Source organism: Fundulus heteroclitus, chromosome 11 (assembly GCF_011125445.2).
Source record: "Fundulus heteroclitus isolate FHET01 chromosome 11, MU-UCD_Fhet_4.1, whole genome shotgun sequence".
In the NCBI taxonomy this organism is placed as follows: domain Eukaryota; kingdom Metazoa; phylum Chordata; class Actinopteri; order Cyprinodontiformes; family Fundulidae; genus Fundulus; species Fundulus heteroclitus.
Window position 1 is genome coordinate 24,262,748 of NC_046371.1, and position 13,123 is coordinate 24,275,870.

The following is a 13,123-nucleotide window of genomic DNA, read 5'->3' on the forward strand; positions in this document are numbered from 1 at the left end:
TGTTCTCATAGTGCCCCAGTCTGGGCTTGGCGTCCCCCCCTTTAAATCGGGCATCGTGGCAAGCGGCTATTTCGGGGGCTTTCCCATGTGGTTTTTGTATTTAGAGGGAAGTGACAGTAGTAGCCTTGTGGTTTGTTTTGGTTTCTCCTTGGTCAGGGGTCAGGGGTCCGTGGGAGCCGGAGAACGAAGAGAAGTCAGTTGAATTCAGTAAACGGGGCAGGGTCTGCGTTCTCTCAGTGCGGGGAGGTAAGTTTATTTTACCTTTCAGGGCCTTCTGCTCATCCCCCACGCACTCCTCTTTCTCTCGCGCCGTACTGTGGAGAAGGAGGCCTAAAGCTGGCGACTAAAAAACCTGCAGGACACCGTAGTTTTGCCACAGGTTGGAATGAACTCTGAGTAGGGGCACGGCTCTCGCCCTCCGAAACACACGCACACACACACACAAACAAACAAACGCATTCATTGGGAGCTTAAGGATCATGAAAGCTTCTTACCTGAGTTGAAATGTTGTGTGTTTGTGTGTGTGTGTGTGTGCGTGTGAGGGGGGGGGGGGGTGTTTTGCCTGAAGCATGAAGCTTTCCTCTAGGCTGAGTTTAACATTCGTGGGACATTCTGTCACCTCTCCCTGTCTATTTATGCTTGTAGAGAAAGTAACACATGGGGTTAGTTGAGGTCTTCTGCTCCAATAAATCTTTCACCACTCTACAAGCAGGATTACAGCCGGACCGCACGCACACACACACACACACACACACACACACACACACACACACACACACACACACACACACACACACATGCACACACACATGCAACATCACAATGGATCGCTGCAGATGTCGTTACATTTATTTTAGCTACATCTAAAAAAGTAACTTTTTTCTACATAGTTACAGTAAATTGTCTGGTTATTTGATTTATTTATTTATTTATTTTTTGCCTTTTATTGTTACGCCACAATATTCAATTGGATCCCAGAAGCAGTTTCGTTTGTATTGCTAACAGCATTGAAGCCCTTAGATTTGTTCCCCATTTTTGTCATGCTACAGCCAGAGACATCAGAGTAGATCAGTCAGATGGTATAAGACAGAGCCTCATTTCTTTTTATATTAGATTAGATTCAACTTTGCTGTCGTTGCTTGTGTCACAAGTGCAAGGCAACGAAATGCAAGATTGCTTCCGACCACAAGCGGTTAAGTTCTGACAAGATAATGTAGCGCTATTTACAGAGCGGCACCAGAATATATTTCTAAATGTGTTTGCGGAATAACTATTACTGTAGACAGGCCAGCTGACAGCCTTGCCTGGGCCCCATACAAGATAATCTAAGACCCCCCCACACACACACCCACACACATTCTTTGAAAGAAAATGAACTAATATTTACCTCGTTGAGACATTATTGATAGTTTATTCTATTGTCTTCTTTTTTTATTCAAGGGGAGGTCAGGGGACCTGGTTCAGCACAGAGATGGCAATGAGCAAAAAGCTCTTTCTGAACCAGGTTGTTCTGGTCCTGGGACCACTGTAGCGCCTCCCACAGGGCAGGAGGACAAACAGTCTGTATAATGGGTGGCAGGGTTATTCCCTGATGTTAAATGCCCTCCTCACACGACGCTTTTCTGTAAATGTCCTCAACAGCAGGAAGTGGTGCTGGCCAGCTTTCACCACCCTCTATAACACCCTCTGGTTTGAAACGGAGCAGTTACTGAACCAAGCTGTGATACAGAGGGTTAGCATGCGCTCTGGTGCAGAAGGTCACCACAGCTTCAAGAGTTGGAGAAGTGCTTCTCAACCCTCAGCTTATATCAGAATCTGGCTTACTGGATGCGTTGTTTATGGTCGGCTTGTGCTGTGCTGTAGGCTTGAGCGTCTCCAGGTCTGAAGGTGATGTTGCAGGTCCTAAGACAGACATTCCTGTTCATTCAGGCCTTCTGATTTTGGGAACATGGTGACCTGCTTCTGAGTGGTGATGCTTGCTGTGGTGGTGGTGGAGATGTGATCCAGCACAGAGGAAGCACAACTCTGAATGGCTGGTGGGGGCTGACAGGTTATCAGAGTTGCAAAACATTTTCCAAATTGTTTGTGTCAACCAGTCCCGCGGCACAGAGCCTTCCTTCCGTTTCCCTTTTGAAGTGGAAGGAAAGTGATCCATGGATTTTTATGTGTTTTTAAGGGCTGCATGTTGTGTTTGTATTCAGTACCCATTACACCCCTAAATAAAAGCCATTGCAACCAATTCTCTTGACAGGCAGCTTAATAATATAATAATCTTAGCATAAATACAGCTGCTCTGTGAAGGTCTCAGAGGTTAGTTCACAAACAGCTTCATGTAGACCACAGCAGACAACTCAGCTCAGGGGTAAGAGTTAAAAGAAGGGTTAGGTTATGAAACAATATCCCAAATCTTGGACATCTCACATTCTTTTATGCCGCATTATGAAATATCGCATTAAAAAAGGTTGATGGAAACGGCAAAATTCGTATTAACTCAGAAAATTTAGCAAAAAAGGTTTTACGCTCGTCTGCGGTGGGTTTTGACTATTTCGAAAAAACATAAATATGCCTAACAGGAGATAGCAACACATTTGTCGAATAAGCTCTGACGTAGTGAACATGTACCTCACATGACTGATCGGTTGTTTTCTGCTGCCTGCGTCTTCCTGAATGCATTTCTTAGGCCACATTCACACTGCAGGGAAGTGAGACCTAAATCTCATCTTTTTCACCGCAGTGAGAAGGGCCCAATTCTGATCTTTCAAAAAAAAAAAAAAAAAAAAAAATCTGTGCCACTTCCATATGTGGTATTAATTCCAATATGTATCAGATTGTTTTCAAAGCGTCCGCAGTGTGAACGGTCACATCACTTTTTATCCGTGTTTTACGTCACTGTCCTGGCTCTCGCTGCACATTCACACACAGCAGTAGCAGTTAGCGCTCCATAAAGACCATTAATAGCTGCTTTCTACTTACCCAACTTCATCTAGCTATGATATGGTCTTATTATTGTCGGCTCCCATTGCTCAGCAGCTTTCTAAATAATAACAAGGAGAGATTGCCGGCCAAAAAAAAAACTTTACTGAACATGTTTACTTCCGTAAACAGTGTGCTGCTGTGTGACGTCTCTTTCTGTCATCTGTGCATGCGGGTCGGTTTGAACCGTTCAGACAGCAGAATGACGGCGGTCGCATTTAATAGTAGTATGAACAGCCACCTCGAAAACATCCGATTTCAGCAAAAAAAATCGGAACTGAGCATCAACACCTGCAACTTGAACAAAGCCTTGTTCTCATCCGTGAAAAAAATAAGATAAAATAGCATCACATTTATAAAAACTTCGCTCCATTAATGATCTGTTCCATGCTTATTTGAAACCTCTACTTTCTGTTTATTACAGCTAACGTCAACGTGTGACGACGCCATGGTTCGCGTCGGCTGGTTAATCCGCTACAAACCAGTAAATGGAAACGCGTCTGATTCGCGTTTACCCTTTTGCGACATTTCAAAAGTTTGCCCAAAATCCGAATGATAATTGGATGGAAACACAGTTATTGTTCAGTCCGGCATCAGTAGAAAGACAGCCATAACAGTTTACCCATGTAGGAGACGCAGAAAACATGAAGAATTTGATCTGGTCAGATGAGACCGAACCTGCCCTCTTTGGGTTATATGACAGCAAGGAAACTGGTCAGATAATCAAATAATAATCAGATAATTCTCCATGCAGTCTTATTGAGCTCAAGATGTTTTACGAAGCAGAACAGGCAAAAATTTCAGCCTCAGGATGTGCAAAGGCTGGTAGTGAAACACCCACAAGACACGCAGCTGTAACTGCAATGGACTGAGGGGCGGTACCCATGTATCATCTCCCTTCCACGTCACAGTTACGCACCACTTTGCGTTGGTCGATCACATTAAGTCCCGCTAGAACCCTTTAACGCGTTTAACTGCATCGGTTGCAGCTAAAAAGTTGAGGCGTTTTGATTATTTTTCAAGCCGCCGTGATCTCAGTCAGAATTTCCCCCATGAAATCCGAATCCTGCATGTCAACAGTTCTGCGGCGTGAGCTTTTTTTAAAAAAAAAAAAAAAAAGAAAAAAAAAAAAATCACAGTAAATTACATTTGGAAAACAAAGCAGCAATTAGAGGCTATATTTTTCCGTCGTCACAGGGAGGACCGTGTTCTCAGGAGCTGTGTGCTGAGCCCTACTCAAACAAACAACCTTGTTTGCCATCTTTAACACTCTCCTCCCATTTGCATAGCGTGTGGGTGGGGTGGCGGTTATTTAAAGCCACTGAGAAGGAATGCAGGACCCTGTAGCTGTAGCGATTAGTCAGGGTAATAGAAAAAAAAAAAGCACGGAGTCAGCCCGGGCAGCGGGGGGCAGCGATCAGCCTCCTGAGGTTTCCTCCGGTAGGCTCCCAGAGGGCCGGGCTACCTGACCTGATCTCAGCAGCGCTCAGTCAGCACTCCTCCTCCACCTGCCTCCCGTCCGCTCCCTACAACCCAGGCCTTTCAGATAGTCATTACATGACATCATGTGCACACATTCCAAGTTTCTGTCTGCTTCTCTCTCCTCTAACGTCTCTACCAGGAATGAGTTGGGGGGGGGGGAGGCGGGCAGTGTTGGATTTGTGCCCACTTGAGAGCTATTTAAAGAGATGTGGCAATTTTCCACGACATGTAAAAGGCATCATGCAAAAAGCACAGTCTGATTCAGATCAACCCGTCCGACACGGATTACGGATTGTTCGTCTTAAGAGGTCAAGAAAGGCGTTTCGTGTTTCCGCCCGCTGCCGTTTCACACTGAACGTGAGAACTAGCCAAGATGACGTAGCGCTCGTGCGTGGCAAAGGGCATCGCCTGTGTTTGGATTGCTGAAGCTGAGACTGCTCGGGGTTTCTGGGGGTGGGTGGGTGGGTGGGATGTGTACGATGGGTTGTGTTTGCTAAAGGGAGTGATTATGTCATTTACTTCAACGTCTGGCTCGGCCTCAGGAGTCGGGCCCACTTCACATGCCGCTCCTCAGCTGGTGTGGGATGTGGTCTCACTGTGCCCATTGATGGTAGGCGTATTTGGGAGCGCGGTTTCCTGCTTTGAGCTGATGGCTCATGAGAGAGTGAACCTTCCCCTCCTGTTCTCCTTTTGGCAGGAGAGAGTGTTCCCCCCCTTCCACCCCCCACCCCACCCATCTGTGGGAGCCAGTCATTTTTAGCCACACCAGGTCACGGAAGTAGGGCAGCAAGAGGAATATTTGTTTAGGAGCGTTTTTTATAAAGAATGAAAGGGTCATAATTGGATAATGTTGCGTCCATTGAGGGTTAACATCTGTTATGGAGGCTCAGAGCCGCTTTTAGCTATCGCAGGTTATTATTATGGTTTCTCGCTGACCGTGCGTTGAACCTCACCACTTTCACACACGGCGCTGCTCTCTGTTCTCGGACTTTCATCAGGATTTTAACATCTTCAGAAAGACAACGGAGATTAGATGTTTTTGTACGCTGCAAACAAAAAGTTTAAGTCACTATCGGACATTACATCACTTAAACGTTTTGCTGAATTTCTTGAGTTTTTAGAGATTATCTCTTCAGAAGTTTACTAATATTTGGTACAAGGGCCCTTTAAACTGTATGACTTGGGTTTCCAGTATCCTTTAATATGCGTATAACAATAGTTTGCATTGATTTTTGGCCTATTCCTCCTGACAGGACTGGTGTCACTGAGTCAGGTTTATAAGACCGCCTTGCTCACAGACAAACCTTTTCAGCTCTGCACACAGATTTTCACTGGGACTAAGATCAAGGCTTTGTGATAGCCACTCTAAGACCTTGACTTTATTGTCCTTACGCCACTTTGTAACTTACTTGGTGGTCTGCTTAGTGTGCCAAAGCTTATACTTCCTGGCTGTCTTGAGATGTTGCTTTAGTGTCGTTGCCCTTATGATGCCGTCTATTCGGGGAACGGCACCAGACCAAACACCCACGCATCATGAGCCTGCCACCCCCAATCTCACAATGTGACCAACCATTTCAACCTCTGCTATCACACTGCAAAAAGGGAACTAAAAGTAAGTAAAATTTGCTTAAAATTAGTATATTTTTCCTTGATTTGATCAGCTAAATAAGACTATATGCCAATGGAATGAGAATTTCTGCCCCTAAAATAAGATAATTAAGATGATGAAGATGAATTGTTCTTATTTTAAGTGCAAAAATCCTATTCCGTTGGCAAATAGTCTGATTTACCAGCTCAAATCAATGGAAAAATACACTTATTTGAAGAGGATTTGACCTACTTTGACTTCCCTTTTTGCAGTGCAGACCATAGAACATGATTCCAAAAGTTAACATATTTGTTTCTGAGTGCATTTAAAAAACTGTAATCTGGCTTCTTGCATTGGGAGCAATGGCTTCTTCCTGGCTGAATGGCCTTTTAGGCCATGTTGGTACTTGATTAGTTTTACTGTGGATAATGACACCCTTTTATCAGGGTCTGTGGGCATCTTCACAAGGTTTCTTGCACTTGTTCCATTATTGATACGCATATTTGACATCCAAACATGTTCATCTCTGGGACACAGAACCCGCCTCCTTCCTGAATGCGCAGTGCATCGGTGTTCATACTTGCACATAGTTGTTTGAGCAGAATGATGTGGCTCCGTCGGGCATTTGGAAATCGCACCTAAAGGATGAACTAGACTTATGGAGGTACACAGTTTTCTTCCTGATATCCTGGTTAATTGAATTAGATTTTTGCATGATGTCACACAAGGAGGCAGTATGTTTGAGGTGTGGCATTAAAACACATCGACATGTGAGCCTCCAGTTAACTCAGAGGTTATAAATTACCCTTTTCGGAAGCCCATCATCATCTGGACTTTCCCTAAATGTGATTTTCTTCAAATTAGAAGAAAGTATTAAAGAATATTTGTTTGGTAATCTTAACCTAAAAAAATAACATCTTTGTCTGATTTAATGCGAGAAAAGAAAGGCTGTGTCTTTTTAGACACATATAAATATGTAAATATATAATAAATATATGGTTTTAGCTGAAAAGAACAACTTGTTTTGTTAATTAAGGAAGCCGTTCAAAGTTATTATGTAACAACAAAACAGGGCTTTAACACTAGTTTATTTCCAACCTTCACTTACATTTGGTCCACAAAGCTTTTGACTAAAGTTATGGCCTTTTTCCTACTTGTAGTTTCTGTCAGTATCCCATAGCCCTCACTCTGAATTATTTCAAGCCTGCAGAGTATCTTTATGTAAACACAGAACTGAGCTCTGTCCAAAAACTTTTTTTTTCTAAACAGATTAAGGTCAGGACTCAATGCTTGCCTGTTTAAAACACTTCCTTCTTTTCCTTTTTCATTCATTCTTCCACGCTGTGAGTGTGCTCTTCAGCAGATGTTACTCAATAAAAAAGAAAGCTTGCTTTAGTTGGGTAACAGCTTTTGGGCTAAAAGAAGTTGGTAATCTTATTTCATACTTCACTCGACCACACGGTTTGTTTAGAAGCTGGGGATTAAAGCCCATAAGAAACACCTGCATACAATAAACCATGGAGGAGTTCCTATAATGGTTAGGGGCTGGTGTGTTGTATCGATCATATGTTATCCGCACACCTTAAATATGCTTTGCGAGTAAAATGAAATTGAGACCGCTTTACAAATCAAAGAAACTTTAGGAACTTTCGTAAAACAGAATGGAAAAGAGATACATTACAAATATAATTAGAGCAATATAAGAAAATTTAAAGTATAAAATAAACAAATCTAAAAGAAACAGAAACTAATAAAACCATAAAGATGTTTGAATGAAATAAAGTTAACACTAAGAATTACAAGAAATCCAAACTTTAATTTGAGTACATTTATTAAGTGTGGAAAAAGATCCCAAAACTGAAATTACATCAAAATTACAAGGCCCACACTTTTTGGTGCCTCAGATATGAATATGTTGTACAACTAACAGGCAACATTCAATTAAATTTTATTTATATAGCACCAATTCACAACACATGTCATCTCAAGGCACTTTACAAAGTCAAATTCAATCAAATAAGACAGACTGGCCAAAAAGTTTCCTGTCTAAGGAAACCCAGCAGGTTGCATCAAGTCTCTCCAAGCAGCATTCACTCCTCCTGAAAGAGCGTAGAGCCACAGTGGACAGTCGTCTGCATTGTTGATGGCTTTGCAGCAATCCCTCATACTGAGCATGCATGAAGCGACAGTGGAGAGGAAAACCTCCAGCAGAACCAGAACCAGGCTCAGTGTGAACGGTCATCTGCCTCGACCGACTGGGGGTTAGAGAAGACAGAGCAGAGACATGAAAAGCACAGAAGCACACATTGAACCAGGAGTACTTTCTATATTATATGGTAATAGCTGATTATCTGCCTCCCCTGGATGATATCACAGCTAACAGAACGCCAGACCAGGTGTACCTTCTATGAAGAGAAAAAAAACAACAAAAGTAATTCACTTTCTACTAAAGAAGTACACAAGAGGGAGCGTCCTGAGAGACATATCTTTGACCATTCTTCTTTGCTAAATCTTGTCCTGTGTCCTATTTTGTTCTCTCTTCCTTTCAGTTTAACCAAAAGGTTTTCCCCTGGATTTACATCAGGGGTTCTGAGGTTGCCATAAAAGAAGGTTGATTTTGTTTCTAAAGAGCCATTTCTAGGTTGATGTTGGCAAGATGTTTGGAAAATGATCCTGATGATTACCCCTTACGGTTTTCTGCCAGAGGTACTATTAAAACCGCTCCGGTATTTCAAATAGTTTAAGATAAAATGCACGTGTTTTTCCTACAAAGTAAATGTACTTAAAATAGTAGCAGTACTTTTCTCAGTTTATGTCTCAACTTATGCTATACTAATTTTAAAAAAAAGCATTAAAACAAATAATTAAATAACATCTTTACTAAGACCGCCAATTAGTGGCAGTTTGACTATTTAGTTATTTTTAGAAAAGTTAACCAAGTGTTAGATAGATGTAACACATCAGCTCCACTGCATTATAAGACCTCCCCCGTCTTTGATTGTACTTGGGCTTCTCTTACAGACTTCATTTCATTGCATTTAAACAAAGAGCTAATCTTTCTTTTCTCAACATTGTTAACGATTGACTGGGCCTTCAGCAAAAATTGTTCTCCTCACTTTCTTTAACTTTTCTACCTTTTCTTCACCCATATTTTCCTCCCTGGTCACCTGTGCTGCTTCCAAAGCTGACTGACATTTCCAATGCGGGCTGCTTCCACTCAAACACAAATTTAACTCATATTTTTTCCATCATCTTCACCAAGTGTGTCTTATTGTGCTTCTTCAGAGCGCCACAAGCTCGACGCATCATGTAAATGTTTAACAACTATTCAGCCTTTTTTTATTGTTGCTCTCACACTGCAAAATGTGAACTAAAAGTATGTAAAATCCTCTTGAAATTAGTGTATTTTTCATTTATTTGAGCTGGTAAATCAGTCTATTTGCCAATGGAATAAGATTTTTACACTTAAAATGAGAACAATTCATCTCCATCATCTTATTTCAAGTGCAGGATGTCTAATTATCTTATTTTAGGGGTAGAAATTCTCATTCCATTGGCAAATAGTCTTATTTAGCTGCTCAAATCAAGGAAAAATATACATATTTTAAGAAAATTGTACTTATTTTGGAGATAGGCACCAGCAACCCCAGCAACCCCATGGGGGACAAAGCGGGTTAGAAAATAAATGGATGGATGGATGTACATTATTTGTCCATTAGTTCCCTTTTTGCAGTGCAGATACCCAACATACTATGTCTATATTTTCAGGAAAGAAAAAGGCAAAGTAAAGCTTCATTTTTAAGCTGATCATGGTCGTCAGATTACTCAAAACCATAAGTGCAAGGGAAAACCCTTTAATGGACTAATGTTAAGTGTCCAGGGTTCACTTTGATGTTTGCTGTACTTTGAATTATTGCAGATGTTTAGAAATTGCTGTAAACTACTTTTTTCTTTCTTTCTTTATTTTTTTTAGTAAAGAAAACTTCTTTAATCTTCTGAATTTCTTCCAACATAATACAAATCATCTTTACAGCACTTTAATTAGAAGTGGGTGATTTGTGGAAAAACTCACTGAAGTCACATAGGTGGAAAAGTTAATTCAAAAGAACCTTTTTCTCCACATTTATCCTTTCCTCTGCTTAAAGCTGAAGAGACTGCATCCCAGCATGCGTCAAAGTTGCCGTCTTACTGCTGGAATATGGCAGCAGTGGAAAAGCAGCTCCTGAGCAAATCTTGGAAATGACGAAACGCAGACGAAAAAACCCTTGCATCCCCTGAGTGGGTGGATTGAGTCCGGGCCTGAGTCATGGTGAAAGTGAGTTGGTGAAAACATCACGTTTTGGTGTCTGAATCTTGTAGACTTGCTGTTTGTAGTTCTGCCAGAAGACTGCACTAGAGCGAGAGGGGGGCTGCATCATCCATCCAGTGGGAGATTGTGTGTGCAGCCGCTCTGGGCTCAGCAAGCTGCGGTTTGTAGAGCTATAATTTGTTGTTTTTGTGCTGGGAGGGTGCGGCTGTGGGTAAGAGGACAATATGACGTGTGGGGAAGGGGTGGGGGTGGAGTGTTGATGCATCATCTCCAGACAGACTGGAGCGTGGTTGGTGTTTTTAACGGGGCGGTCAAAGGGTAACCTTCAGGGTTTTGGTCCATTCATTTATTTTTGTCATCGTACGCATGCACACCATTCGGTTCTGCTTAAGTTATACGCATGACTTTTCACTTGCCCTTTTCAAAAAGTGCCCTTTGTCACATTGCAGACAATAACTTTAAGCTATTTCATCTGAAGCCTATGTGGTAGATTAACACAAAGTAGTACATAATGGTGAAATGAAAGGAACATTATGCGTTTTCTCAGTCTTTTTCTCAGTCTGGATAGTCAGAATAGTGACTTAAGCCTTCAAGTCACAGGTTCTTTGCACTACGACTTGCTCATTCTTACACCACAATATGTTTTGATGAAATCTATCCTCTCATAAATTGCTCTGGCTATGCATTTTGCTTCGTCCTGCTGCTGGAAGATGAACCTCTGCTCCATTTCTCAGCTCTCTGACGATGGCTTTCTTGCCTGTTTTCCATTAATGTGGACTGCATGACTAGTAGTTGCACTGCAAACAGGGAACTAAAAGTAAGTAACATTTTCTTGAAATGAGTGTATTTGTAAACAAGATGATCTGCCAATGGAATAAGATTTTTACACTTAAAGTAGGAACAACTCGTGTCAATCATCTTATTTCAAGTGCAGGATATCTACTTATCTTGTTATAGGGGTCAGAATACTCATTCCATTGGCAAATAATCTTATTTACCTGCTCAAATCAAAGTCAAATACACTAATTTCAAGACAATTTCACTCATCTTTAGTTCTGTTTTTGCAGTGTGTCTGGTTGACAGGTTCTCCCACCTGAGCTGTGGAGCTCCACGGGTCCTCCAGAGTTATTATGGGATCCTTGGCCTGTTCTCTAATCTTCTCCTTTCTTTGCCAGTCAGTTTTAGGTGGACGGCTACGTCTTCGTAGGTTTGTCTGTGACACTTTTCAAAGGTTTTCGCTATCGATTCATAACGTAATCCTGCTGCAAACGTCTCTTCCTTTACGGCTTCTGAAGCCATTTTAACTGCTGAACGTGATTTCTTTAAGGGGCCTCAGAGAAAAGCAGGCTAAATATTTTTACTTTATAAGTCGTTTTAAGAAAACCATGCATTGTTTTCGTTTCGCTTGGCAAGTACGTGCCGCTCTGTCAGTACGAATGCCTTGGCAAGTCGCTGTAGTTTGTGATGGCGTACGCGTGTCCTGCTACTCACAGCAGCGTTGCTTACTTAACAGTTAAGGAATGCAAAATACATTTTTTTTTTCTCACAGGAAATTCACAATTATGCCACTTGAATCAACACATCCCTCCTGTGTGGATTCCACCTAAATGCTTAACATTTCTGTACGGCATCATTTTCATCCCTAAATAGGAAGACAAATCTGTGTTCCCGCTACCCTTCACTGCTCTGAGGAGATCCGGCGTTTTAAGCAACAGGTCTTTTTCCGACATTGGAAATTCCACCGACGAGAGCAGAAAGACAAACAGACTCCCTTCTTTCTGTCTCGTTAACCAGTATGCTTCACTCTTCTCGCCGAACAACTCCTCTGTGGGAAAATTACACGCTTCCCGAGTCTTGAAACATACCTGCAAGCTGGAATTTGATATTAAATCAGATCTGTCAGCCAAGGATGTAGTCAACTTTGACTCCTTTCAAGTTTAATTGAAGGCATACTTTCTAAAATGGCACTTTATGTATTGTAGCTGCTAGGCTTTGTACATGTCCCTGTGGAAATGGAAAAAAAAGAAAGAAAATCACACACCTGTAGCCTACATCATTTTAAAACTTTTTCTAAATATAAAGGGACGCATGTTCTGCACAGCTGACCTGAAAAACGCAAATATGTCAGCGAAGGGGGAAATAAAAGTAAATATGAAATACTGCTAGCAATATAAATGTGCACACCCTTGATACTAAGACTTTGTTGAAGCCGTTTTATTGTTTATTTTCAGCAATAAGTTTTGATTACATCCCTGCCATCGGTTATATAATACACCCAATTAAACTGAAATGTGGGATTTAGCTAAAGCTAAAGTTTTTAGAGAGGTCGCAAAGGTATCAATCAGGAGAAGAGCCCAAAAAGGTTCCACGGCATTATGCATTTATCATTGCACAGCCAGGACAGTCATTAAAGGAGCATTAAGCAACATTTCATTATTTTATTTATTATAACGCTGATGGAGCTGCAGGAGTTTTCCAACAAGTGCTGTTTAAAATGCGATGGCAACAGCTTTCTCCTGCATTCGCCATATGTCCGGACTAAGAGGTTGGGTTGGAAGACCGAAGCTTTTTCTCCAAAAGAAATCAACCAGACGTAACTAAAATCTCTCAAAGCATAACGTGTTGTGGCCTGGTGAAACTAAACGTGACATTTTGAGGCAACTATTGCTGAATGTATGTTTGGCTGCAAAATCATCTGACAAATGACTCTTCATCGCCTGTTTTTATTGGTTTTTATCAAGGTGGATGAAATTGTGAAGTTCTGGATACCA

The 13,123-nt window shown here is 41.6% G+C and overlaps 1 protein-coding gene across 4 annotated transcripts in view; it reads left to right on the forward strand.

Annotated features, from left to right (window-relative positions):
- The window catches only part of ltbp3 (latent transforming growth factor beta binding protein 3), a 64,594-nt gene that overhangs the window by 5,857 nt on the left and 45,614 nt on the right, over positions 1-13,123 (forward strand). Inside the window, exon 1 of one of the 4 annotated variants that reach the window (XM_036143203.1) lies at positions 226-246. The exons of the other annotated variants lie outside the window; for them this stretch is intronic. The gene's annotated coding sequence lies outside the window, so the exon portion shown is untranslated. Of the gene's footprint in view, positions 1-225; positions 247-13,123 lie in introns of those variants that run through there. 4 annotated transcript variants of the gene reach the window in all.